The sequence below is a fragment of the Labrus mixtus genome, chromosome 4 (genome assembly GCF_963584025.1).
Source record: "Labrus mixtus chromosome 4, fLabMix1.1, whole genome shotgun sequence".
NCBI lineage: Eukaryota > Metazoa > Chordata > Actinopteri > Labriformes > Labridae > Labrus > Labrus mixtus.
In genome coordinates this window covers 11,412,551-11,437,183 of record NC_083615.1, presented here as the reverse complement: position 1 = coordinate 11,437,183, position 24,633 = coordinate 11,412,551, and the positions used below count along the sequence as shown (strand labels likewise).

The window sequence follows — 24,633 nt, the reverse complement described above, 5'->3', positions numbered from 1 at the left end:
ACAAAAATGCAATACCCTCTGATGGCTCCACTGACTTAAAAAAAAAAAGAAAAGAAAAGGAGGGATAATGATAAAGACGGCGCTTCGTAAATCAAAGCCTAAACAGCAAAGCACATCAAAGAGACATAACATCTCACGCAGCAGGCAGAACAGACAGATTCAGACTCCCGTCTCTGCTACACAGTGATAGCGAAACAACTCGGGCTCAACTGCGGTATTTCTGCCAGGACACAGGCAGATAGTTAACATCAATGGCATTTTCATAGTCTGAAGGGTTACGGCCCCTCTTTCTCCCCTTCTTTTAGTGTGTGTTCCTGATGGCCCGGACACTTTTATGGCAGAGAGGGACATTTAGCAGCTATTATTGTTGATGAAATATGAGCCATAACAGGAGGTATAAATCTGAGCGAAAAGAAAGAAAGCACATCTCAGCACGCCAACGCTCATCATTTATTTAACAACTGAACATTGTCAAAATGTCTGACAAACCTTAAGATGCCAGACAAATAAACTAGTTCTGCTTTTGTTGCAATAAAAAGAACTCTGTTTGCAGTTGAGTCCAGTTTCAATTCTTTATTCCCTCAATGCTACAAAACGTATGTTAAGAGTGGTGTGGACCAACATGGATTATATATTGTTTCATATATAAATGCTCACTGGCTGTTTCAAAGCATTGAGGGTTTTTTAAACAGCACAATTATATAACTATTCAATATATATCAGTATTAGTGGGCACAAGTATCTTGTCTTTGTTTTTAAATATCACACAAGAGGGAGCGCTGTCGTATTTAATAAAGGCACTGCAGTGATTCAAAGAAGAGAAACAGAGCTGTGCTGATATTCAGTATAAGTATAAGTGTGATCTTCTAAACTTAGCATATGAAAATAAAAAAAAACAATACACAACATGGTACTGTTTTTTTTAATCTAGGATCTAATCACAACACAAGGAGTTGCTCAACTTTACTGTTGCCAAGCAACACATTAACATTCCCCTCACATTTTATATCTAGAGGTTACAGCAGTCTTACTACTTTGTTTTTTGTAAATCATTCTTTATGTTGTCATTTATCACCACAGTGTGATAAGAGTCTGTTGTTACCACAGTGGCCTGTGTGATTTGAGATACCAGCTTCATCAATGTGAAATAAGACTGTTTGCTTTTAAATGAATTATCTTAAACTCAAAAAGGCCTGAGGTAGAGTGATATACTTAGTTTAAGTCCCAGTGATGTGTTTCTCTATATCAGCACTCATGGACTGCCTTTCTCCAATGGGACTTCAAAGTTGAATCTGTTGTTTTAACCAAAATTATACAATTTGACAGGGCAAGAATTGCTTCATTTCAAGCCTTTTTCTTTGACATTTCACCATCCACATAGCTCCCCATAGAGATTGTACTATGACCTAAATAGTTGTGTTAAGTAGCAGAAGCACGCGCTGGGCCCGGATAAAGCTTAGAGAATAATAGGCTATCATAAACATGTTGGGCAGTAATCTACAGACTTATCAGCATTCTCGTTGGAGCTTAAAATGGATCAGGAATTCCTCCTGCAGTGTGTCTAAAAGGAGTGACCCAGGAGACCCTCCTCCGAGGGGTAAGAAAAACATAATTAGGCCGGCGTGTTGCAAACACACAAGACTAAGTTATTGCCACTGGTTCTGTGTATGTGTTTGCATGTGTGAGTGCTTCTGGGGATGGATGTCAGTGAGAGGGGGAGAGAGGAGGAGAATATGCAAGTAAGTGGGTATGAATGTGTCGCTGGTGGTCTTCATACTTTTGTGTTGCAAGAGAACATTAGTATGTGTTTCCAAGTCTTGAGGTGGATGAAAAATATGGTCCATTCCAAATGATGTTTTTATTTTTTACTACCTCCTGAGACATTCAATGCATGCAAGTGGATAAAGGAACAAAACTATGGAAGTGTTCAACAGTCAGGACCTGTGATAAGTAGGGATAGGTCATAAGATTTTAAATATTCAAATAGTCATTCATTTATAAAGAAATGAAAGAGTTCATGCGAACTTAGTCACATCCTGAAAATATTTTGTCCTCCATTATTTCTACCTGCGCCTGGATGTAAAGCGGTCCTACCGCCTGACTGCTGCTGAAGCTCAATAGAAAGCTGTTTGCCAGCCCTGTTTAAATACCAAAACAATAACACAGCAATAGTGTCAGGTGATGCAAAGGTTGCGTCACAGACTGTGGAGATTCTGAGAAACTAACTTTGCATCTCTAAACTTCAGTATGTAGAAATTTCTTAGAATTTGTTTTCACACTAAAATATCTTAAATGAATTAAAAATGGTCTAAACCTATGTTATATATATATATTTTGTTGAGTACTTATTTACATACTTTGCGTTTAAGGAACAATTACTACTTAATATTGTGAAGTAAAATAAATTGTTTTTCTAAGTTCTAAGTACCTACTACCTCAAAGTGATGCTACATCTGTTAGCTTGTAAATGGTGATTTCTAAATGTGTTAGCATCAAGCTAACATACTAAGATGTACATACCGGTCCATCTTTGAGGTAATGAATCATTCATGCAGCACAGTCATTTAGTCAATATTTTTTCAAGCTATTGCAAGTGACTTTCAAAATTCCAGGAAATGTACATCCCTAGTAATGACTCAGATCTCAAGTCATTTGTAACGTCACAGTTTGTTCTGTTCCTCTTTGCTAAGACACATACTTCCTGTGTTAGACACATGTCATGATTTCAGACTTTTCCCTCACACAGATGACATAATAATGCTTACGATGGGTGATCAAGCAGTTCTTGGAGTCTTAGGTCTTTAGCCGTGAAAAAAAAAGATTAAATTGACATAACATTGAAATAAGCCAATATAATTTAAAGGAATGAATATGGAATGATATCTGTAAATAGTTACCTTTGGAATGTAACTCTTGTTTAAATGACGTTTTCTATATTTGCATTGACTGTTAGACTATTTTATTGAGAAGAGGCTTTTCTTATTTTGTTCTAACAGTGTGTAGTGTAAATGCAGGAGTTGGGTGTCACCACTGCTGTGTCACATAAACGCATGTGATCCAGGGACAGCTGATGTTCCAGCTGTCCCCACCCTCCCTCTGACCACAAACAACACATGGGACTGTCACAAGCAGGGCTGACACTCCAGCAGCAGGGAGTTCCCTCTGCTCTATGATAAGGTCTATCTGACCTACAGCCAAGTAGTCTTAAAGGGACCAAGTGTCAAGGGCTTAAAGAGCTTTTAGGAGTGGTCGCTTTAGGAAGGTTAGATCAATCCAAGATGCACGGGATGCTTTTGAATGGAAAGCAGTTTGTGCACAACGTCACCTTCTTTTCCAGTTCTCTTTCTTCTTCTCAACGCACTCAATGTAAAGTAAACTAATCCTATTCCAAGGTTTTAATTGCTTAGTTTTTTTCCTGTAGACGTTTAGATAAGCACTATCATCATACATAAAGAGTACAGGACGCTGTAATTTCTTTGCACTCATACGACTGCTTGGCATCACTTACTAATAACTAAATATACTGCAACTGATGATTATACAAAAAAATGAATAATACTTTTTTTTTTTTATATAATCAATGAATTATTGCACCGTCCAAATGTAATGACATGAAGTCATAACAATCCCAGTGCAGTAGGCGGCTGTGGGCTGAAGGTGATGTCTTCAAACTGCTCTTCTGTTACATCAAACGTTTATATCAGACGGATATGATAAGAAATAATACATACATTGGGTGTGATCGCCTGAGGGACTAGAATGTGTATTTGAAAATGAAGTCACCAAGGAAGCTTTATGAGGTGTAGTTCATTATACACAGTGTGTGTGATCTTTTGACCTATATTTCGTTGCAGTCACTGCAGCGGCCGGTTGAGACACAAAGCACAGAGACAACGGTGGGGAGACCGCAGAGCTCCTGTTCACACAGGAACACCCTTCCTGAACCACCTTCCTGCCCTCCCATGAGACTGTCTGTCTGCTATCTGCTACACAGACGCATACAAGTAGACAAACAAACGTACATACAAGCGTGTACGCACGTTCTGTTTGTACTGGCCTGCCTGTCACCTAGCAAACAACAAACAAAAAAATAACAAACGAGGAGTAAAACGAGGACATTAACTGTGACCAAAGAGCTGCAGGGGAGAGTTTAGGCCTGAGGGTCACGATGGAAAACTAATAAAGAGCTGAAGCGGGTAAACAAGTGGGTGACACCAGTGGGGGAAAAAAGTCATCATGAGCGGTTACAAGTCATTGCAAACAAGTGTTGTAATACATTTGTGGTGCTTAGAATAGAACACAGCTTTTTTTGTGGTTATATAATATATGTGGGCTTGAACCAAAGTGATAAAACTGGATTTGACTTAATGATAGCAGCCAGTATGAAAAACAATTGCAAACAACAGCACATGTTGGACATGAATGTTCTTATAGGCAGATTCAACTTTTTACTTTATCGGTCTCTATGGGAAAAACACTTTCAATGTTGTCGAGATAACTTTCTTATTCAGCTTAAGATGCAGACGTTTCTAGATTATTTACAGAAGTTTTATACTTATAGAATATTTACCTCATATGTCCAGCTGGATTTGGGAAATTGTGTAAAAAAGGATGTACAAGCTAACAAGTATATATTGCCTAAGGTTGATATATTTTCTTTAGCCTACATTCAAACTTGAAACTATTCCGGTGCATAATAATTAGGCTACTATAGGATTTTTAAAAAAAATGTAAAGAAATAGACGTTTTTTTCTCATTTCTAACCGACTTAAGCAGACATTTACGAAAACAATAAAGAGTTATCGAGGTCAATAACGTCCTATCCTATGTGAATAAAAACAAGAAGTGTCTGCTGCACCATAGAAGTCACAGAGAAGTCACATCGAACACCTCAGTTCACACACAGTCCTCACAGGCCGGCCTGTGCAGATTCAGCGATTCACACTGCCATCTGTTGGATAGTTAGAAAGACTTAAGAAAAGCTGGGCCTACTATCGCTGCATTTTCTCTTCTGTGCCTCATTCTACCAGCACATGATTACTGATGTATGGACATGACATGCAAAGGAGGAGATAGTGTGTGTGTGTGTGAGGCCTTGACATGTAATGATTGGTGTTCAGGTGTTGTGGAGTGGTGGGAGCTTTTTTTTTTTTTTTTTAGAAAGAGAGACCAAAGCCAGTAGACACACTGAATCATGCAGTCATGTGCTGATGGATTCTTCTTTGAACAGTCAAATAAACCTACAAAACACGATGGATAAAAATGTAAAAAAAAACAAAAAAAAAAAAACATGGGAGCAAAGTGAAGCAGAAAGAGGTGAAGGGGCTGCTAGTAGGAAAGACTACCAGCTCCAGGAATGTCCTGGCATCTGTGCCCGAGCAGCCTGCTCCACTCAACAAAACAAGATTCCTGTCATTGAAAAGCTCTCAAATCGCACGAGACAATGGAGACAGAGCCGGGACAGAAAGCGAGATAAGGCAAGAGGGAAACAATTGTCACCGTCCTTGCATGCTGTAATGTGTGTGTTATGTGTTTTCCCAACCGCTGTGACCTCAAAAGGGCCCGAAAGCTTCAACCTGTACGACATCAGAGAATTTCACAGCGTCACTCCTTCTCAGCTCTGTTATGACTGTGTGTACTTACATGGCACTAGCATGACTCACCTAATGTTCACTCCAGTTGGAAAGGAATTCTTTAATATCCCTCGGGGGGCCTTTTGAATTACAAACAAAGGTTTTTAATGCTCTGCAGTCAAAACAGAAATCATCTCGTGTCCTTCACCTTCAAATGATGGTGCTTTTTTCCCTCCCGAGTCAAACTGTCTGCAGTTAGCAGAATGAAGCTATTTTTATATCTTACCTGAAAACATTTCAGCTCAAAGAAACCTTCAGATGGAGTTCTTCTCAAACTAAAGGGAAGACAGCAGATCACTAAGACTACACCCTTAAAGTGATATTCACTGTTTCACCAATTATATTGTGTATACCACTAAAGACTAACAAACCTGTTTAATGCATTTCTTTCCTGATAAAACATTTGCAAAGCTAGTTTGTGGGAATGTTTTGGAAGGTGCATTGTTTAAATTGAAGTCTTTTTCTTATGGAACTTACGTAACCTCTACTTGTGTTAAGTCACTAGACTAGCTAGCCCAATAAAAGAATGTGGTGGACCCACTGATCCTCCAGATAACTTTATCAGACTTGTTTTGTCAAAACCTTTTTACATGTGTGTATGAAGTTTGGGGACCAGCAGAGGCCGAAAGACGAACGTATTAGAGAGCGCGATAGTCCATATGGGGAGGCGGTCATTAGACCAGCCGGGGGCGATAATGAAGGGAGGGTTAGACGTACGTAGTGAAAAAGCGTTATAGTTGTCATAGGGAGGCAGTCAGGATGGATTGGTGGGTGGAAAAACAATACATTCATGCAGAAGAACAGGGTTTGGTTCAGTAAGAAACCGATATTTAATGTTGATTGTTTTTCTTTTGCTGAGCCAAAATCTTTTCATGACAAACTGTGACTGGCACATTAAATATTTATTATCAAGCTTTATTTCTAAAGTTCAAATAGACGTTGCACATTTTGTCATCGCTAACTTAGCTTCATTAAACATTGCAGACTAAAACATGTAATACTGCAAATATGTTTTGCAGAAAAAAAAATAAAAGGCACAAGTTAAAAAGCTGTTCTTAATAACATTGCTCCACAGCACCTAGTGGGCCACCTTGTATATCTACATAGTGACAACTTCTCTGGAAAATATCGCTTGATGAAGCTCTTATTTGTAATAATATGCCTAATATTTTCTACAACAGTGAATTAAAGCTGCATTAATGTGTAAGCTGCCTGCAGGTTGAAGTAACAGTTCCTTTAAATCAAGTGGTAACAGAAAGAAGCACACAGTTTATCCATGTGAATTCAAGGGTGGTATAATGTTGAAATAATTCTCACACGAGTAAAGCAGTCATGTGTAAATATCCAGCAAAACAAAGACAGTGGAGTCGTTGTTTCCTGTTATTTTCCCCCTAAACAGCACAGGGTCAGTTCAGGTGAATATCTCTCCTCTCTATAGATCCCCTGTGCTAGCTGCTCTTTGTGCTTCACCTACACGCACACGCACACACACACACACACACACACACACACACACACACACACACACACAAACCAGCGTTTCCCCAGTAACACAATGGTCAATGCAGAAAAAGCAACAGAGGGTGTACGCATTGGCCTCACTGGTGGGCCAATAACAAGCTAGCATTACACAGAGGTCATCATTATCATCACTGTGACAGTGCTGCATGAATGAAGAATGGAGATCAGGGGTGAGGGTTGGGGGAGGTAGGGAGGGAGGGAGAGGCCGGAAAGCGAGAGTAAAGGAGGAGGGAAATTAAAAATGTCAGAAGAAAAGGAAAATAAATTTGAAAGCAGGAAAAAAAAATGGACACTAGTGGCTTTTGTCTCCATGAAAGAGGGTTAAGACACACACACACACACACACACACACACACACACACACACACACACACACACACACACACACACACACACACACACACACACACACACACACACACACACACACACACACACACACACACACACACACACACACACACACACACGCCCACCACACCAAACTAGGAATGTCAGCATGCGACTGATTTGTTGATGTTGTCATAAGATAAGCCGAGGTGTACAAAAACATTATATTGAGTGATAGCAGCGAATGGGCTCTAACTAAAGAGCTGCATCTTTCTTTTTTTTCTAAACCCAAGCAGCATTTTCATTTCCAGAGAAGAGACTTCTTATTGCTTGCTATAACACACCTCCTCTACGATTCTTTGGAAAATTGTTTGTAGATGGTTGTCACATCCGTTGTTTGCACTTTACCTCAGATTATGAGACTTACATTTAGAGAATGTTAGAGATGCACTGATGGTGTACTAGGGCCGATACTGATAACAATGTTCAAATGAACAATGGAGCTGATCATTTTCAAGTCGATGTTTTTATTCATCACAAGACTCACACACTTCCAACATTTTGTAACATGTTTAACCATGAATGAAAATCAGTTTGTCCAACAGGTGATTTCTTTGCCTAATAAAAAACATCTTCTCTGAATCAGCAGATAGCAATACGTTGATGCATCACAACAGAAACACAGCAGATAATGACATTGGTGCATGTCATATTATATTACTGAAGGTCAGATGTTTATCAAGAGGGCTGAAATGTGCCGGTACAGATGTTCACCCTATAGAATGTCACGGCAAGTGTCTTTGCCTCTAACTTTTAAATATTGAAAACATGGCAACTCTTCTGGAAAAAACATTACGAATTGAAAAGTTTTCAAATACATTCAAAGTGAAGTTTAGGCAATGCAACTTGCACAATCAGGCTTAATCCATTGAGACTTGTTTATCTCTTTTTTCACTGAGTCATGAAATCACTATTTAGCTGCTGGGTTCGGTCACTGCTCTGTGTATATTTTACAAATTAAGAGCTTGTATCAGTAATTTAATTTGAAAGGGTTAATGACTTGGTTTCCTGAGTATGCACTTTCCTTTACACTATTCAAAATGTGCCAGACTTTATGCAAGTCATGGAGCTTTGGTGTCAAAAGATCATGATCAACAGATGCATTCTGAGAGACTGTGTCAGAGACCTAAAGCTAGGGAAAACTACAAACAGAAATAAACTGTCATGTATGTCCAAGAACACTTAGCAAACACATTGAACCCTCCTTTTCTGTGTGCTCTTTTTCTCAAAGCAAATAGCAAACCTTTTGAAAAGACCAAATAAACATATACTGTGTATACATTTGAAGAGGGAATAACAACAGAGGTGAGTTTATGTACGACTTTCAAATGTCCCACATTCCCAAGCGGTTCCAAAAAGAAGAGGATGTGGATGGAGGAAAGAAGAAGAGGACAGTCAGACAAACTTCAAACGGCTCCAACGGTCGCTATTAGCCGTTTATTTTTGCTGCCTTGTGAGTGTGTTGACTCATCAGTTGATCTCTTTCATATTTGAGGGGTGGGTGGAGAAGGCTGTATTCAGTTTCTAAGCCTGAACTGGGATTATGAAACACAATAGTGTCTCATTATTGATGTGTTTGTGTCAATGTATGTTTAAATTGACTTTCATGAAAGAGTTCTGTAAAAATGTTTCTGGTTAAGCGTTTTTTTATACTTGCTTTTGTCGAGGGGTACCTCGTCTAAGGTAAGCCCCCTCTCTCCTGCCGGACTCTATGCTTCTCTGTTTATCTACTCACTACCTCCTGTAGGTAGGAGTAGATAAGAAAGGAAGCATGGAAATCTACAAAGTTAATTTTTAAATTATTTCTGACATCATGCTTCTTGATTTTAAAGGTGAATGTTTTGCATTTTACACTCCTTGATGTTGTTATTATTATGATTAGGAATGATTAACTGTGACATTGTGTGTGCATGTGGGCTACCTTGTATTTTTGTGTTCAGACTTCCTGTTGTGGCTGAGATGTATAATTCCATGACTTTAAGAATTTTCCACAACTCAACATGAGCTATCAGTGACCTTAAAGGACAAATGTGCTACTTTTTGATCCAGTAGATGTCGCCCTTGAGCACCAGCATGAAACCAAAACAGACTTTGGCGACAAACAGACAAACTGCTCTTTGGCGGCGACACCTCCGCTATTCTGAAGCTTCCGCTCTCCTCCAGCGTCACACCTCCAACCCCTCTCCACTTGGGTTTGCACAAAGGAGTTATGAATTAGAATGCACTATTATTAAGCACCATTAAGGGCAAGCGGCGAACAAAATTGTCCTTTGCTCGAACTGCAATTCCCTGTGGTCTGCATTGTTGTGTTAGCGGGCTAATGTTAGCACACTTTGGTTAACTCATAGCTTCACATTGCACATAAATTGACACGGAACGACACTAATGTGAAATCCAAATAAGCAGTGAGTAGGCTGTGTTTGTCTTCTTTTCTCTAGTCCTTGATACGCAAGGCCGTCCTGTCCATGTAAACATGATGTAAACACAGCTCTGACAACAACACAGCTGGTGGACTCACGCTTCTCACTCATTGTAGTATACAGTCGTGATTGAGAGCGATATTTACAGAGGATATACTTGATTTCTGCCAGATTTATGTGTAAAATATCACAAACCCTTCCTTTAAAATGTTTATTCTCTTTAAATTTAAAAAGGCTTAACAGTCTGGCTTCTGTTCACATTGAAAAGGGCAGCTGAAGAACACAAGTTAATTCATTGGAAGTGTGAAAATGTCTGTCTGGTATAAACATGACACACATAGAAATACTTCCACACAGGACAAGAAAGGAAAGTTCATTTTCTTGTATTTTTGCACCGCAGTGCGTGATATTAAAGAAATATCTGTATTTAGTGAAAACGAATCTACAAACCAGCATCCAAAACGGTGTATATTTAGAAGAGCTTCATGCAAGGTGAACCGGGGTCATGCTCTGCAACTTGAGTGAGACCGAGAAGGAAGCAGAGCGAGAATGACAGACTGCGTGAATGAATCCTAAACCAACATGTCAGCTGGACTCAAATCCACCAACTCAACGACGACCAGCCGACCGACCCGCTCCACCAGCAGCACTCTGTGCCAGCTGGAAAACAGAGCAAACCCGGCTCAGATTCACCACGGGTCGGGCCGCTGCCAAGGAGAATGGATTCACTTTAACGCTGGCAGATACAATATGTTCTTTGTATTTGTAAAAGCAGGAGAAAGAGACGGACAGGAGAAGAGAGGGAGTAAGAGGAAGAAGAAATAAAGGATAAGGGGTGTGGATGGAGGGTTTCTGGACTGGGAGAAGAAGAAGAAGAAGGAGGGAGTGAAAGAGGGAAATGTTGGTTATGTTTTAAAGAACAGGAAACCGGCTGAAAGCACCTGACGCACATGATAAGTATCAAGGGCCGCGCCACGTGCCGCTAAACTGCAGCCAAAGCTCTTTTCTGCAGGGGTGGTGGTGATGAGGGGGGTGTGTACCGGCTAATCTCTCTTCTGAGTGGGCGCACACTCAAAGCTGCTTTTGTTTCTGAGGGCTACTTTCACGAGGACATACAATCCCCCCGTGTCCAGTCTTCCCCTCCTTCTCTCTTTTTTTTTCTTTTTATCTCTCTGTTGTTCCGAGCACACTCCTTCCCTCTGAAACACTGTGGGTGTTTTATTTGATTTACTGATCATTGTGTTTGGACATGACTGTGGAGGCTATAGGACAGAGAAAGTATGTGTGCAGTGAGCATGTAGTAGTGTACATCTGTGTGCTTGTGTGGGAAAAACTTCTGGTCTTTAATGTTATTGAAACAGCCAGAGAGAGAGAGAGTTGGGCAAAGGAGAGACTTTGATGTCTTGCTGAAGGGGTATTAGTGTTTTTCACACTGAAAGATAAGAAGGTCAGGAAAATGTTATCGCGAAACTGAGTGAAATTTGCATAAACAAGCAAAAGAGATGAAGAACGAGGAGACTAAAAAGAGATAAAGCTGCTGGAGGAATACTGCTGCAGGACAGGTAATGATTCACTTCTGTTCAATGAGTGCCAAATGAAAAAAAAAGTATCATAACATGTTTGGAAAAATAGTCACTTGTAATAATCCAAATCCTTACAAAATCACTTTTATGGATTAGAATTGAATAGAAGTATTTAATTTGACAGACAATAGTAAGTTTAAGGTGTAGCTTTTTTTCATTGCAGTTTGTAAAAAAAACATTCAAACTGGGGCCCTCCTCCTGGAGGCGAATGCTCACTGCAGGATGTTACACTGCAACCTACCGCCGCTAGCACAAGCTAATCAATCAATCAATCAATCAATTTTTATTTGTATAGCGTCAACTCAAGTGTTATCTCGAGACACTTTACAAAAAGCAGGTAAAATACCTTACTTATTGTTATATTACAAAGACCCGGCCTATCTATCATGAGCACTTTAGCAAAGCAGCAAAGCTATAACCGCTGGTGTTTGGTATCTGCCTGTCCAACACCACATCCGCCGGGAAAAGCCAACACAAGGTTCACCCTTAGAAAGAGATATACTCGCTTGGCGTTTCACCCCACTATGATTATATTTTCTGTTCTTTGCCGCATCTGTCATATATTCCGGTTTGAATCGCTGAATTGTGTCCATTCCTAAACTCGCCTGTGTGCTGTTATTGGCCGAAAGAAACACACCAGCTCCCCACACAGAAACGTCATTACGTCATCAAAACCCAGGCAGAGGACAAGGTCTCATCAGACAAAGTGAGGAGCACACATGTATGGAGGCCCATAAGTGATGATTGAGAGGCATTCCCTTTGTGTAAGTCTATACGCCTTTAAAGCTACTGTGCTGAACTTTAGTTTATGTGGATTTTGGCGCCCCCTGTGGACACAGCAGTACGTCTTATACTGTATATTTGTTGATTTACACTTCATACATGTATACATACAAAGGGTTTTCGCAGCATGCTGTTAAATGCCTCTTCTGACACTGATCCGTTGGCAGTGGTTACAGTCGTTAACAATGAATCAGATAAATAACCAATCCTGTTGCTGATGCTCATGTTAGCCTTTGTAGGTCATAAAGAGACATTAAGAGAATTCAGTCTGTTTCATAACCAGCTCAGAACTCCTCACAGGAGCGTGACCTTTGATGAATATTTTTAAACCAACAAGTTGCCAAATTTTTACTTATACCAGCAGACAAGGCTAAAGTAAACACACTGGGGGGTGTAGAGGAAAGGGTGGAGGGAGGGAGGGAGGTAGTGTGTAGTGAAGAAGCAGTTGCCCAATGGAGCATTTGTTCTCCTAGACAGCTGGACATGATCTGCTGCTGACTGGTCCCAAGTGAGGTGGCCCTCATCGGGACAGACCTCGACGACAAACATTTTGTAATACTTTAATTTATGTCCATATCTAAGATAAGAATATGTACAGTAAACAAGATAAAAAAAACATCTTACATTTCAGAATTCTGCCCTGATTCACTGCTCATATGTATACTAGTATATCATTTAATGTAGACATTATGCACAAGCGCCAAAACAAAAAACTGTTCTTCTCTTTTAGGAACTATTTCTTCACATCTAGTGGAACCAAACACTGATGTTTCTTCAATGTGCAAAGAAGAATAGCCGTCACATGACTAAATCAGCACAGTTTGATTACATTCCCCCGTCTCTTTGGAGCTCATAAGCAGCCCTGAAGTGTGAAACTGATCAACTTTCTATGATGACTGCCTTTGAATCCCTTCACTGCATAAAAAAAAACATATATATACTGTATATAAGAGCTGTTTTTTGTGTTTGTGATCTGCAAGTCTATAATACTTTTGAATAGTGTGTATATTTACTTTTTGTGCACCAAATTTGTTTATTAAGTTCACAAATCTGCAACTGATTTAAAGTTGCATCCAGGGTGTGGCCGCGCATGGAGTTCACACAGGGGAGTCTTTATGAAAACAAGGAACCCCCCCCCCCCCCCCCCCCCCCCCCCACCCCCAACCCCCATCTACTCACTGCCAGCTGCCACAACCACCAAATGCCCCCCAAAACCCCACACACATGCAGCCCCCCCCCCCATCCCCCCTGTGCCAGGCTGTGGTGGCAGCCAGCGTGGCATCGTCAGGCACCGGGGAGGTGCCGTGTTACTACGACCACTGCTGTAGTTTGGACACACAGTGGCTTTGTTCTGGTCATCAATAGGCCAGTCAGCCTAATATTATTAATGAGGTGGGGCGTGCCAGCACTTTGGTCCAAGTTGGACACCATTGAAAACTGATACTAATGACATTGAGGCTTTTGCAGAGAAAATCATCTCCCTAAACAACACCGACGATGGGTTTTATAGAGGGACACCAACATACAGTAAACATAGTGTTCTTGCTGTTTATAACACGTTTATAAAGCATGAATATTACCATTTTATTTTATTACAGTCAGGTCAATAATGTAAGTCAACCATCACAAGTTTGATGACTTAAACTGGAGTGTTTAGGTGCCTTTGGTTTTTCCAACAGGCAACATTCATTCATAAATTTACATTTTATGACAAAAAAGGCAACATCATTTTTGACGAGCTACAACCAGTGACTGGATGGATTATATGTCAGTCAATGAATAATTACTCAACAATTGGTATCTAAATTAAAGCATATTAGCTTCTTTGTAACTATTTTACACTGAGGGGTTCCTTATGTTTTTTTTTTGTTTTTTTTAATAAAACTGAAAATTATATTTATATAGAAGGCTGATATCTTAAGCAGTATCAGTAATGGTGAACGGCCAGCATCCATTAAGATATTTCTCATTCCATCTCCTGAAAAATGATGCTACTATTCAGCTGCTTAAGGGAGAAAAGAGTCAGATATAAACAAGAGTTGCCTGGGTACAGTGGAAAGAATTGATGTGATGAAGTTTGTGTATCCCAGACAGAGAGAATCCCCCCCCCCCCACCCCCCAATGCCCCTCCCCCTACCCAGCTGTCTGTCCTGCCCAGACAGCGACCCTGTGCCTGGTGCCACGGCCCCGACAGCATGCCAGCTGATCCTTGGGCGCAGAAGTCAGCCTGACCCCAACCAACCCCCCTGCCCCCCACCCCCCCTTTTAACCAGCATTAAAGCCATTATTTCGGATAGAGAGCCTTATTATACTGTAAGACCACAGCTGGCCCTCTCACACACACAGGCACGCACACAGCGTGGAGAGGAGAGGAGGAGACAGCATTTCAAAGCAGCGACATGCAGAACAAGAAGAGACATGTTGTCGCCCACTCGCCTGATTCCAAATATAGCATCTTTCCCGGTACTACTCGACCTCTTGTTTTTGTTATGGTGGCGTTTTTTCCTCATCAAAGATGTGAACATGAGAAGCGGGGCTGTTTCCAGAGACATTTGTTTGGCTTTATGTGGAGTGATGTTTTGATGGCGTCTGCAAATGTTGGAGGGAATCAGAGGAGCATGATTATACAGACCGGAGACGCCTAGTTGGCCACTGACAGTATTTGGAGATGTGTGATTGGTTAAAAATGTTCAAGCAAACTGCTCAGAGGTCGCCGGGTCTAGAAGGATTTCAGGAGTGCGCTCATTTAACGATAAATTACATGAATGGAATGTTAGAAAATGTGAATGAAACAGCCTCCTTGTGGCATGACTGAATGCTGCTGGAATGGGAGCTGGACAGACCCAGTGGACAGGGATGCCTGCTGTTATTCCAGAGCCAAATTTCATAATAACTCCATCAGCTCTGCTCCATGACCCTACATTCTTTCCTGAAGACTAACACTGGGCCGGCCAGGGCTGCAGACATAACAAGACATGAAACTGATAAGGCCACATGAAACTATTCCACTCATCTGGCCAGTCACTGTGGCCTACTAATATCCTCGGTTAGCTACCTCTGTATTCAAGTGGGACACTGTATTTCAGTGGAGAAGTTATGATGTACTAAAAAAATGTTTAAAAAAGTTGAAATGATGTGAAAGGATAGGCGTCTATACAAGACGGGCTCTTATTGATTTTCAAACAAAATCGTGGCACATCAGAGATGGAAGAATCAGGTGTACATTTCTTCCAAAGGAGACTGTCATGCAGATACTTGCAAGCCATTTGGGAGGTACACATTGTTTTATATTGTTTGTTGAAACTCAAGTGTAAAACCCACCATTGGCAGTTTCAGGAAGTATGATGTGTCAACCAATCAGGGACAGTTACTTCTTAGAGACTCCAAACCATTTTCCATAATGTCAGATCATCATTCCTTTACAACTCAAAGTCGTATTTCTACATATATTTTCTTCTTTGAGTTGTGGAATTTTTGCTTTGAGGTCCTAATAAGATATTTCACAAGATGTTACACAATTTCTTAAAAAGGTGAACAAAGGAGTATTCTTAAGATAAAAACAAATGCGTTGAATGAAATTGAACCTGCTAGCAATCTTTTTCCTTCCTCCTTTTTCTGGCACACTGCAGCATGTTGGCATGTTATCACCACCTGTTGATCAGTGCGATAGGGAAAATCCAATGGCCGGCTCAGAAAAACAGGTACAGTGTTACTGTAAAAAAAAAAAAAAAAAAACCCAGCTGAGATCCCGTAAGCATGCTCAAGATAGAGATGGGGAGGAAGATTATAAACTGTAACATACCACAAAGACAGTGAAATGATGTGGTTAATCTGTGGACTCGTTCATTATCGCTCTCTTGTTGTCATCCACTCAGAATTTCCTGCTTCAGTGCGGCCATCTGGGATTTTTTTCTTTTTTTACCTCCGAGGTATGCCAATAATGAACCAGGGAAGTGTGCTGGCCACCGGCTTACCTTGTTTTTTGGCCCTTGCATTCCCTACGTGGTAACCCTTATCTGATGGCCCCTGCACAAACAGGAAGGTATTTAATCACTGAATCAGTAACTACACTCTCATTTTAGCTGTACTGACGAACAGAGAGGGAGAGATGCACAGCTGCCAGGGTACAATTGCCCTCACAGTACCTAGTCGCTGTCATTTGAGAAGGCCAATTGCCTCTTGTCATCAGGGTAAAAGCTAGTGTGGGGGGGGGGGGGGCACAGGCTAATCGCAAACACACACACACGAACAAAAATTAAAGCCCAGCGAGAAAGCTGCTGCTAATATGAATGGCTAATGCAGTGCTCATACCAGAGCTTTAACATCAGCATCAACAACACGGTCATTAATTTGATTCATAGCACTGCCTGAGGAATTGAAATAGATTAGAGAGCATGAATAAGACAATTCAGGCTTCAGAGACACAGGCTCTATTTGACTCTTGGGCTACTTGTATGTACTTGTAAGCTGAGATTTCTGCACACGCCTGCCCACAATCAGACACATGTACAGTACAAACACAGAGCCACACGCCTTCTCATCCACCTGTTGCTTCCCCCCTGCAGCGACACGCAACCCTCTCTCTGCTTTCTAGCCTCCAGCTGTTGGGTAAGGGGGCGACAGACACACATATGTACACACCAGGAACCCCCCCCCCACCCCCCTGTACTCTCTCCCTCATGCCTGCTGCACACCAGGCTGGGTAGTATTTTTAGCTTGTAGTAAACAGAGGGCCAGGCTTTCATCAAACACAGCACCCCCCCCCCCCCCCCCCCGCCCCTCTCTTTTTTCTCTCTCTCTCTTTTCCCCCCACTGCTCCATCTCGCACGATTTCCTCCCTCACTGTCCGTCTCCCTCATCAAATGAAGCAGTCACCACACATCAGAGTCCTCATTTAGAACACTGTTTGTATAGAAGACGGGAGGAAAGGTGGCCTTATTCAGAAAAAATGCCTGCAGAGGAATTTTTATTAGCAAGTACGCTAGTCAAATACCATAAGAGCAACTCTTTAAACTTTAAATCAATTCTTCTTTGCAACTTTTCATCTGTAGCCCACAACAAGAAGCGCTGCCAACAAGGAGCCAGCAGTCAGTTTAAACAGCAAAGAAGACGGCCTTCGGCGGAGCTATACTTAATAAAGCAGTTTCCCATTAAAAATTGTAATTTCTTTAAAGCTGGGAGCCTATAGCTGCCTCTAACGTTAGCTTAGCTTTTTTGCGTGGGCTCTGCTTGTTTTGAGGTTAGCTCTCCTCGATTATTCATCCTTTGAGTTTTCTTGTGGAAGCAGAATTAAATGCAGACATTGTAAGTGATGTTGTAATAAAAATCGTAAACTTGTTTAAGAAAAAAAGCGTAATCTTAAAAGTCTCTGTTCCTCCAATGCTCTTACGTAGACACACGTAGAAGAGATGTGTCAAACAAATCTTTTACATGTGGAATAGCTGATTATTCCTAGGATTATTCAGACATGTCCTAACTAAATGACTGTCAAACCAAATCAAATGATCAGTCTCACATCCTCTCACACAGGAAACACAAAAGTCATAGCAATAACATCAAATCCACAAAGGGATTACACTGTAGTATCTAGCAGCTATTTCTTAAGTGTCAAACTTTTTTATCAGTTCTCTGTATTGGCCAGATCAAGGAGTCAGAAAAGAAAATAATAAATAAATCAGAGCAACTCTGCAGGTAGCTTACGGTAACCTTGTCAAGTCTTTTGGTTAATTAAATCCTTTTTTTAGCAGCCACCCCACCTCAGCACAGTCATCCACTGTCAGTCAGAGTTAAACACATAAAGAGAAACATTCTGCTGCTGCCACGGTTACTACAGGACACTGGAAATAAACAGTGTGTGTTTTACCTCTTTCCCCCCAACTGAGTCTATTTTGGGTTCAGTAAATAGTAAAAAAAAAAGAAAAGAAAGAAAAAAAGAGGTTTGCGGGTAAATAGGAGGAAAGGAGTGGGAGGAAAATTAAACTTCCACAAGTATTTCTGAGCATTAGTGTGGAAAAAAAGACGACTTGGCTAATTTTGGTGTTGTGCAACTTTCTCCCGGGTGAGCACATGCGATGAAGAAGGGAGGAGGGGAAGCCACCCAAGTTGGGCAATGGCGGCTGAATGGCACTGCTCTTCACAGATTGTGGTTTGTAATAGAAGGAATAGCTCAGTGTCACACATCACGCCACTTGAGGTCACATTATGATACCGCCTGAGGGAACATGACTCAGACAGAAGCAGCAGAGCGAGGCCGATTTATTCCACTGTGATCTTTGCTACATCAGACCCGTCACGCCATGTTTTTGTTGAGTCTGCACGGCTTTTCTGTAAACTTGAGAAAAGTCGCCTGCAATCAGTTTTGTGAGATAACTAGATACCAGCCTATCCGGGCAAAGATTACTTCTTCTCTTGTCCAAATGTTATCCAAGATCTATGTGGAAAGGCTTTATAACGAAAAGACCATAATAATGATTAAAAAATGCACAATTGGTACAAATCATGCTTTCCTTTTTGAAAATATTCTCAGTGGAGTGTTTCTGACTATAAATATGACATAATCATCATCCGGCCTTAAAGGTACAGTAAATTTAAAAACCAATCACCCAAGACCAGAATAAAGGACTTAAGGCTCCAACGAGGAACTTTCTGTTTGTGTTGATTTTGGTGCCCCCTATGGACAAAGCATGCTGAAAACAAAAACATTTCAGCAAAATTACTATTTTTACAGCAAGTCCAGAGTAAAATAGTGAAAAGATCAAGATTAGTTTGTCCCACAAGGTGAGAAACTGGTCTTGGGCTCTTCACCAATGCTTCAGCCATAAAAAGACAACAATAAAAAGCATTCACATTAAACACAAAATATTGAATGTTATTAAAATAATGTCAGACAAAAAATGTAAATACAGCTAAATATCATCATGTTCTTAAAACAAAAACGCAGAGAAAGAGAAATCATCTCTGAAACTGCCGATCATGGTTTTTACACTTGGGTTTCAACAAACAATATAAAACAATGTGTACCTCCCAAATGGCTTGCAAGTATCTGCATGACAGTCTCCTTTGGAAGAAATGTACACCTGATTCTTCCATCTCTGATGTGCAACGATTTTGTTTGAAAATCAATAAGAGCCCGTCTTGTATAGACACCTATCCTTTCACATCATTTCAACCTTTTTAAACATTTTTTAGTACATCAAAACTTCTCCACTGAAATGCATATCCTGGCCTATTTGCCACTTTGTAAAAGTTGTAACGACAACACTGGGTTTAGAAAGCTAATATTCTGAAATGTTTTGAGACAAACTGAAGGCCACACTGGGATTATAGAGTTTGTTCTGTGTGAACAATTTGGAAGAGGTCTTCTTTTACTAAAAAACTGTTTTGTGAAATGGTCAATTTTCTGGAATTTCTGAAGTGAAACATGTTAATAAAGAGCAAATACTACAATCATGATTCATTTATCTCAATAAGGACAAACGTCACAGATGAGGAACCAATTTAGAGGAGAAAACTTGTCACATCATTTAAGTCTGAGTCGGTTGGGTAATGTGTTTTATCATGTCCAGGCATGAGTAAGTAGAAGGTCCAATGGCCACCACTTCCCCAAAATAGCCCGAGTCAGGAGGTGGCTAATGAGACTCATCCCTTACAGACGTGAGTGTGGGTGAATTCATGTGACTGAATACGCAAATACGTAGGATGTGTGTATGGTGGTTCCTGATTCCTGAAAGTCATATAACTCTTGTCTTACACACTTGCACACACTTACTGTCACACAACCACACACATATGCAAGGCCTTGTCTGGTGACACAGCACTAATGGCAGCGGGGTAGTATTGTGAAAACAGAGGGCTGTATGCTTTGCTGGTTCTGAACAAGGCGGCAAGGTCTGAGCTCTGATCCTGATTGACCTTTCTGTAGCCAAACCCCCTAACATCCGGACCTCTGCTGGCAGCACGGTCCTCAATCTCCAACCAAATACCTGCAGGAGGATGCTTCAGGACCAGAGGTGGATGTGGATATGTCCACAGAAGAGCACAGCCTGAGTCAAAAGGAAATATCTCAATTAAAAGACTGAAAAAAAAGGACTAAATCTCACTCCTGTTGCACTTACTTTTTGCAGAAATAATCTTGATACTTTTTACCAATGGAAATGTGTAAATTGTCTAAATGGGTTTATGGAGAAGAAAAGAGACAATGACACTGTCAACTGGTTTAGCGTTTAGTTTGTGAGGAAATCTTCTGCATCGCTGCCTAAATCATTCTAACAAGTAGAAGATGATCTCCTCCATACAACAACTAGCCTCTGTTCCATTATTAAATTAATTTGAGTGAATTATATTGGCTCTCTTTCAGATGAATCATAATGACTATGACAGCAAAACAACCTGGAAAACAAATACTGCATAAACAAATGTTTGTACAAGTGGCTGTAATATTTCCCTTTTTCTGTCAAGTGAGGTCACACGCGAAACCGCAGCTATTAGCTAAAGAAACATGTCTACCATGCAAATAAAAAAAAATCCCCTCTGGACCAATGGCTGCTTTTAACTAAAAGGTTGCCCTGAATAATGGGAAGGATGTCTATCCGACTGCCCGTCTAGAAATATTTATAGGTCAAGAAACAAACCTGCATTGTCCAAACGTATTTGGGGGGGGAGGAAATAAAATAGAAATGATTCAGACAAACACAGTAAACAGCTGAGGTGCTGGTGGGAGCCCAAGAGCAAATAAACACATCAGGAAGGAAGACAGAGTGAAGGCTTTTCCGGAACAAATCCTTGTCCAAACAGAAAGACAGACGTGGGTTTGTTTGTCTCTTTGGCCTCTTGACCCGGGCTTTGTGGCCACAAACTCTGAGATTTGTTGTGGAGTTATTAAGTGAGCTCAGTGAGCAGAGAGCAGTGATGGAGTGAGAGTTGATGACTTTCTTTTAACTCTGCTACCAGTTGTGGTTACTTGTTAGGACTAAAGTCAGGATCAATCTTTCCGTTATCCTCTGCTCAACGTCCTTTCTTGACCACTTTTTTGGCAAAGCAGCACAAGAGAGGCTTGATACTGAGGGCCTTGATCTATATCAGCAATCATAGTTGTTACACAGTCAGAAAGCACACTGAATGCATCTGGCTGACATGAAAACACTGAACAATCACAAGCCTGTGTGTGTATAAATGGTTTACTTTGGGTGATAATAAAGGTATGTTTCTTATCCAAAGCTTGGAGATATTTCTGACATGGGGAGCATCTTTCAGGAGTTCAACCAATGAAACAGTCAAGGTTAAAGATTTCAGTACATAATTCAATCATACAACAAGTTGAGGTAATTTGGACTTAAAGATGATAATTGAGTTTGTACCCTTTGCTTAGGTTGTACACTGAGTCACCTTTATCAAGTCAGTCAATATTAGTGTCATTTGTACGTAAGACACAACAGGATATTACAAGCAAAGACTTATATAAAACAAGGACGCAGTCTCAGTGAGGTCCCCCATTATTTCCTAAAGCATAGTTTTGATGCCCATTGATGGCAGTCACCATGTTGTAAACGGTATCTAATTATCAAGATGTTGGACGTGGTTAAAAATGAATTGAAGAAAATAAAAGAATGGTTTATTATAAATAAATTATCACTGAATCTTGAAAAAACAAATTTCATGATATTCAGTAATAGAGGGGAAAGCATTGATGCTTCAATTAATGTAGAAGGTATGGAAATTCAAAGAGTAAAGGAAACTAAGTTCTTAGGTGTCATGATTGATGAAAATTTGAACTGGAAGTCACATATAAATTATATAAAAATGAAAATATCAAAAGCACTTGCTCTGGTACACAAAGTTAAGGATTCATTAGATAATAAAGCATTGTACATTTTATATAACTCATTGATTCTTCCATATCTCACATACTGTGTTGAAGTATGGGGAATTGCCTGTAAAACACTCACCCATTCAATTTTCATTTTGCTAAAAAGAGCCACAAGAATCATCAGTAGAAGTCGGTATAGAGATCCATCAAACCCGCTATTCATTCAGTTAAAGTTGTTGAAATTTCATGAATTAGTTGATTACAGTATTCTGCAAATTATGTTTAAAGCTAATCAGAAAACATTGCCAAAAAACATCCAAAACAGATTTGAAAAAAGGGAAAGCCGTTATAATTTAAAAGGAACAGTCAGGAACAGCCAGTCTTAAATTGACTCTTTTTCATTCATTTTCCAGCACCAGTGGTTGCTGCTTGATTGCAAGTAGGCTTGTTGAAGGAAGAATACTGATTAAAATACATGGACTCTGACGCTGTTGGCCTAGTGGTCAGTTTGCACACCACATGTACAGAGGCCTGGGGTTTGAATCCAGCCTGTGGCTCCTTTCCTGCATCTAATTCCCCATTCTCCCTCACCCTGAGTTCTGACTCTATCTATTTTCCTGTCCCTTATCTAACAGGTGTACTGTGAATAGAGCTGCCAAAAATCAGATTTTTCTGATTTGACAATGAAAGATTCAAATGTTTCAGAGCGGAGTAACCTGAAGAGGTAAAGAAAGTTTTAGTTCATGGAAATCTCCCTTGCTGGAGAGACAATCTCAAGATGTCCAATCGTCTTTTGGCATCTGCCAGAGTTGTTTTCCACTCCACTCAACTACTTTAAAGTACTTGACTAGCTTCCCCATTCAATAGTCCATTATCTAAGTTTGGCAAACGACTAAGACTTGAAGAGGCAGAATGACGCATGGAAACGTATTGCTTGGGAAATAAACTATATCACCATGTGCCAGTGCAGTGCCATTTGGGGGAAAATGACTGTTTATCAGAGTATTCAAATTACATAGGCTACTTAAAGCTAGAAACTATATGGAAGATGACAACTTTAAACACAGGATACGGCCATGTTCATACTGATAATACTGGTGCCTCGAATATGCAAACAAGATAACTGCACTGACCCATTACATGTTTCCTGCTGGTAAAGTTTAGCCAAAGTGAAGGAGAGTGTCGTCTGCAAACTCAGACAGATGACAGGTTAGCAATGGGCAGCTAATTCCTGCTTTTTGCAGTAAGATACTTTACGTCATCTACTCTCTTGGTTACATCTGACTTGTTAAAATATTTCTCAGATTACCTACATACTCTGAGACAGACCCAGAGATTTCCTCATCCACTTGGCACACAGAGAAAGTCACTATTGTTGTAAAGGTGAAGGACTATGGACTGTGTTCACTGGGCTCAGAGATGTGCTGACTTTATGTGTGTGTAAAGAGGCCCTGTATCAGATTCAGACCTGGTCCCTCAGGGCTATAAAGCCTGGTGTTGGATCACCTCTCTGCTGGGGCATGGAAGGCCTGAGTAAAGCGGCGGGAAGGAGGCATACTCAGGGGGACTTTACTTTCCTAAACCCCCCCTCTCAAGTTCTTTTCTCTTCCCTGAATACCCTCTTAAGGCTTTTTTGTTTTTGTGTAAATCTAGAGATGTTTTTTTCCCACTGCTGTGTTATTATTTGGTCTTAAAAACCATCTTTACAATCGCATATAATCCTAGCTGTCTATTAATTTCACACATTTAACTACACATATTACCCTGAAGTTTATAAATGTGTTAAAAACATAAATAACATTAATCTTTTCTATTCAGGAATTCTGTAGAAAGTATTTTCAATATCTTCAAAGATGAATTTTAAGAAAGTCACACAAGTTGATTTGCATGAAGAACAGGTTGAAATTATCTCATTGCACTGTTTTAAAAAACATCTCTCTCTCTCTCTCTCTCTCTCCCCTCTCTCACCTCCTCTCTCTCTCCTCTTACTGTCCTCCAGCTTGTGAAGCCATCAGCGAGCTTTTCTGGCTTGTCCTGCGGCGAGGTAGAGTGATTATGTCTCTGGCTGTTGAAATGCCTGCAGACAGACACACAGGTGGTGATCCGCTTTCACTCTGGGGAGAAAGTGACTGACTGGATCTGACTGGGCCTCCTCTGTGCTCGCACATCTGGAGCATTCTGACAGGAGGAGGGTGAGTGGAGTGGTGAATGGCAAAGACAGAGTGTATGTGTCAGTGTGTAGAGGGCAGCATGATGAGTGTGTGTGTGTGTGTGTGTGTGTGTGTGTGTGTGTGTGTGTGTGTGTGTGTGTGTGTGTGTTAGGGTTTTGATCTCTCCATTTTCAATGATGAGAGGGTGCTTGTGTATGTGTGAAGGGTGCAGACACAAAGTCAACTGTAGAGACTGTTTTTGTGGAGGATTTTAAATTAATAAAAAAAATCAAGAGTTTGTATAAATTCTTATTTATTGCAATTCTTAATTTGCTGGAATTAGATTTC

At 40.5% G+C, this 24,633-nt stretch overlaps 1 protein-coding gene across 1 annotated transcript in view; it reads right to left on the bottom strand.

Moving 5' to 3' along the window:
• kcnq1.2 (potassium voltage-gated channel, KQT-like subfamily, member 1.2) overlaps nt 1-24,633 on the bottom strand; it is a 181,034-nt gene that overhangs the window by 2,646 nt on the left and 153,755 nt on the right. The gene's annotated exons all lie outside the window — the stretch shown is intronic.